This window comes from Pteropus alecto, unplaced genomic scaffold, assembly GCF_000325575.1.
Source record: "Pteropus alecto unplaced genomic scaffold, ASM32557v1 scaffold114, whole genome shotgun sequence".
Classification (NCBI taxonomy): Eukaryota; Metazoa; Chordata; class Mammalia; order Chiroptera; family Pteropodidae; genus Pteropus; species Pteropus alecto.
In genome coordinates this window covers 1,567,769-1,573,478 of record NW_006435793.1, presented here as the reverse complement: position 1 = coordinate 1,573,478, position 5,710 = coordinate 1,567,769, and positions in this window count along the sequence as shown.

The window sequence follows — 5,710 nt, the reverse complement described above, 5'->3', positions numbered from 1 at the left end:
GGAGGATGTGGGGGGGCTGGGAGAATGGGTTGAAGAGTTAAAGAAGTACAAATTAGTAGCTGATGGATGGTTACGGGGATGGGGAGCACAGCATAGGGAACGCAATTAGCATAAACACGTTGGCTCGGTGGAGGGTCAGGGGAGGGAGGGAGCAACTAGGGGGATCATTTTATGAACTATATAGCTGTCTAACCAACGTACTGTATACTTGAAACTAATTAAAATAAATAAATTAAGAAAGAGAATTCATAAATATCTTAGAAAACAAAATGAATGAGTTATTTTATGACTTTGGAGTTCTACTAAAACTTAAAATTTAAATGCCAGGAAAAAAAGAGTTTTAAAAATTTGATTACAGTCTTTTCCCAAAACTTTTAGAAATCTTCTACATGGTCAAAATAAATAAATAAATAAATGAGAGAGAGAGAGAGAGAGAGAAAGAGAGAGAGAGAAGTAAAGTCAAAAGATAAGACAAACTTGGAAAAAATTATTTTCAACTCATCACAGGTAAAGGATTAATTTTGCTAGTATATAAAGAACTAGAAACTAAGAAAAAAGATCAAGTACTGATAGAAAAATATTTATTTCCAGACTGTTTACAGAAAAATATAAATCATTCTTACACAAAAGATATTCAACCTAAGTCATATAAAGAGAAATGCAAATTAAAAGTAAGATAATGTATAGACAGAAATTTACTTTTTAAAATATTACATCATAAATTTTAGAACAATAAATTACACACAAAGCTAGCATTAATTCTTGAGAACAATAGGTGAATAAATATTAGGCCCACCAATTTGTTCAATAGTTCTACATGGTTTTGAAATTCTAAGATTAATTTTTAATGTTCTTACATGTGAACAATTGTATTTTCTTGTAAACATTATATAAAATAAAATAATGAGCTTTGAACATTCTTTCTGTGTTTATAGTAGATGCATCCCTAATTCAGTTGTTACAATATACATTTAATATAAAACATGGAATACAAACACAATAAATGTGTAAGAATGGTAAGGATATATAGGTAAAACAGTCACTCTTACTGGTGGAGAGTACAAACTGGAGCTTTTCAGGACACTTTTCGATGTGCATTAAAAAGCTACAAAACTGTTTACACCTTGGACTTCCACTACTAAGAATCTATTCTAAAGGAATAACCATATGTGCAAATAAAGATTTATGTATTAAAAATGTACAAGAATGTTGATCCCATCAATGTTTACAGAGTGAAAAATCAGAAACAGTCTAAATGTCCCTCACTTAAGGAATGGTTATATATACTACAGCAAATCCGTAAGAAAAAATACACTCAAACCTTTAAAAAGAGTATTTTTAAAGAACATTTAAGGTTATGGAAAACCTTTAGTGGAAAAAGTGGACAAAAAAAGTTGATCAGAGGAATTTTCTTATTGTAGAAATAGTTCAGCTAATAAATGAAAAAGGAATTATAGAATTAAGACATTACCATTTTACAACCCTTAGGAAGCAAATGGATCTAGGCAATAATGATTGATAGCTGCTAAATCGCAGACCATAAAACAGACATTATGTACCTTGTTATGAAAGTACATGACACCACCTCTTAAAAAGTCTTGCTGAAAAATTCAAAACTGAATCTGATCAAGTCTAGATCTAACTACCAGTTTATGGAAATTAAGGGCAGAGGAGCATATTAACTGTACCACTGCAATGCAATCAGCCCAATCTGGATGTAGGAACTTCAACTAGACAACTTGGTTCCTTTTAAAATACTGTTTTATAGAAATAAAAAGAGACTGAATATGAAGCTATAGATTAAGAGAATCTTAAACCATGTAACAACCAATTGCAATGTATGGATTTTCCAAGGATCCTGATTCAAAGAAAGAAACTATAAATTTTATATGCATGTGTGTGTATGTATACACAGCAGTCAGGGAAATATGAATACTTGATAGTTGATAATATTAAAGGACAATGAATAATGATAAAGAAATTATAATTATTTTTAAAAAGAATTTCCATGTTTTAGAAAAACATACTGAATCACTAATGTTTGAAATGATATGGAAATCTCTATTCTACCACTTTTTGGCATGTGACTCTGGAAACTTTAATCTCTCGAGGTCCTAGGTGTCTCAGCTATAAATAAGAACTATTGGAAAGACCAAATTTCTGAGACACAAAGGAAATATTAGTTTTAAATGTTAGTTAACGTACTGTTATCTTTCGTTTTACCTGAAATTATTATTGCACTTACAAGTAAGCTTCTGACAAATTTACTTTATCTCCAACAAATGAACCTATTGGAGGTTCTCAGAGTTTGGTTTGTTATACAAGAGTCAGATTTTGATATTATCCTTAGGGATATTTATAATATATAGTTTTAAATTTTCTACATAGCAATTGCAAAATAGTTTAATTTTAATATTTCTTATCTGTTCATTTCAAAACATTTAAGTGGTTTTTGAAACTTGCCTCCCAACTAATCAATTTCATTGTGAGGTTTTTAAAAAATAGTTTGAGTTAAAATATTTTATTAATTTTATCTTCACCTAATTTTTAGAGCCATTTTAGAGATATGGTTTTCCTTTTCATCATTATAGGTCATTCTATCTGCAAGATAGAAAGTTATTTGTGTTATTAATTTGATTCAGTAAAATTAACAAATGGAAATCTTTTTCTGTTCTAGGAGAGAAAAGCTCTCTATAAATATTATTTCACAATATCTCAATGAATCATTGAAATGAGCAGCAACTGTGTTGATGTTTTGAAAGAAAACTGAGCTCAGTGATACAGAGGTCTTTTTTGGGAAAATGCCGGTAATTTATGCCATTACCTTGATTACTTTACTAAAGTGCCTGTAGGGTCTGATTCTTAACCTCTGAAGGTTTAAAGGTTAGCTTGGGCAAGCTTAGAATAAGCTAGCATTAACCAAGCTTAAACAGGCTAGTGCATAAAGAGGCTAAGTGTGAATGTTTGGATTTTTAATAACAAAAATATACCCACTACAGAGACCAGAAAACTAAAGTTAATAAGCCTATCACATTCTCTCATAATGGACACACCTCCATGGGAAGAAAGAAAAATTATGACTACAAGGTTCAATAGTGGACATGGAAACAGAACAAACGGACTAAGTCAAATATCCTGAATGATTACTTGTAAGAGACCTGATGCACTCACTTTCAAAATTGGATTCGATTTGCCACTGAGAAAGTGATCTGAAGTTTTCCAAGTAAGTTTCTTCCTCTGAGCAGTGCTAAATAAGCATAGCCAAAATTTTCTTCAGGGATTTCCTTTTTCCTTTGTTTAAAAGACTAATCAATTCCTCTTCTGATGGACACATTCTTTAGCTATAAAAACGAATTCAATTTTAGCGTCAGTCATGTAGTCCTAGGAGCTTTTCTTTTCAACTGACATATTCCTACTTGAAACCAGTATAAATTGTACTTTAAATTCTAAAAAATAGAATTTTTTTCCCCTTCTGTATGATTTCTATTTGTGCCTTCCTATTACCGCCATCTCCACACACACAGAAATCTGCCCCTGTAACATGATTGTCACTATTAATTATACAAAACCAGAATTGGGAATGAAAAAGTTTCCTTTTGATGGCCAACAGATATATGAAATGATGATCAACTTCACTAGCTGTTAGGAAAATGCAAATCAAAACTACAATGAGATACAACCTCACACCTGTTGGAATGGCTATTATCGACAAATAATAACAAGTATTGGAGAGGTTGTAGAAATGTAAATTGGTACAGCCATTATGGAAAACAGTATAGAGGTTCCTCAAAAAATTAAGAATAGGATTACCATATGACCCAGAAACCCCTCTCCTGGGTATCTACCCAGAAAAAATTTGAAAACGTTTATCCATAAAGATATATGCACTTTGATGTTCATAGCAGCATTATTCACAGTAGCCAACATGGAAACAACCCCAAGTGTCCTTAGATAGACGACTGGATAAAGAAGATGTGGTACATATATACAATGGAATATTACTCAGCCATAAGAATAGATGAAATACTGCCATTTGCGACAACATGGATGGATCTTGAAATTATCATGTAAGTGAAATAAGTCAGACAGAAAAAGTTGAGAACCACATGAGTTCACTCAAATGTGGAATATAAAACTGAAAGCAACAAAGGCACAAGACAAACAAACAAAAACTCAGACACAGACAATAGTTTAGTGGTTATCAGAGGGAAGAGGGAGAAGTAAGAAAGGGTAAAGGGGGTCAAATATATGGTGATGGAAGGAGATTTGCCTTTGGGTGGTAAACACACAATGCAATAATATACAGATGATATATTATAGAACTACACACTTGAAACCTACATAATTTTATTAACCAATGTTGTCCCAATAAATTTAATTTAAAAAGTTTCCTTTTGAATACTTAGGCAAACCAAAGTGATTTTATCACAAGACATAAGATTGTCTTAGAACTTCTGAGGCCTTGTAAGAACATCTTTATAATTTATTAATCTTAACACTTTTATTTTATCTAAATTCTAAATTTTTATTCTGTTTTCAGTGTGGACTTCAGATAATAGAAAATACGAATCCTCTCATTTGTCCTCACAGAATATAGGAAAGGACAAAGAAAATCTTCAAGCAAAATATTTTTGAGTTAAGAAAATCAATGCGCACACACATTCATACACTTATAAATATATGCACATTTATATCAGTTGCAATCTAAAACTAGAAAAAATATTTCAAATTTATGTTTTTCATTTTTTGTACTAGTTATTCTTTTTGTGTGAAATGATTACCTATTTATATTACATACGATTATATTACACACATATATCACATTATGTATGACTGCATATGTAATTACTAGGGACTAATAATTACAGATTAAGAAATCTACCTTGTCATTCAAATGGTTCACAGATATTTTCTATTTATACGGAAGCTACTTTCTTTGTAAAGCAATAAATCAAATGTTTGGAGTTGAGAGACCTAAGAATATTGTCACTCTGCCCTAACACGAGGACTATTCTTCAGTCCTCCTTCCTCCTTTAGAATCATCTCCATGACCCAGAATGGAAAATTACACCAAAGCATTCAAAGTTTAAAAAATAACCAGGAAGTTCAGGAAGAGCGAAGGGCACAAGTGCCAAATTTGTAAGATCATCTATTCAGGCTAATTTTTTTTATTTGTGCATAAGAGTGAAGTAAGTGGATCACATAAACTATATTACATATCAAATAGGATATAAAATATGGTAACAGTATATGTATTGTTACAGTATCTATATATATATATGTATGTATACACACACATACATACAGTAGCTCTCTCTATATAAACTATACCTGAAGAAGCAGTATGTAATGAGTGAGACAGCAGTGTTGGAGGCAGTAAAATTCCCTGCACCACAATTTGAAAGTCATGTGACTTTATTTCTGTACTTCAGTTTCCTCTCATCTATAAAATTTGGATGATATTAGTACTTACCTTATCGAGTCATTGTGAGGGTGAAATGTGTGTGTGTGTGTGTGTGTGTGTATGTGGAGAGAGAGAGAGAGAGAGAGGAAATTAGGTATAGTCCCTGTTGTAAAAGAGGCAAAACTTTACCTCTACTCATCTTAGGTTTTAAGTTGGGACTCTTAACAAAAATATTAACAAGAGAAAAACATTTTATTAATGTGTTTCTAAATAAAAAGTAACTCAGAATGGCAGCTTAGAATTCTG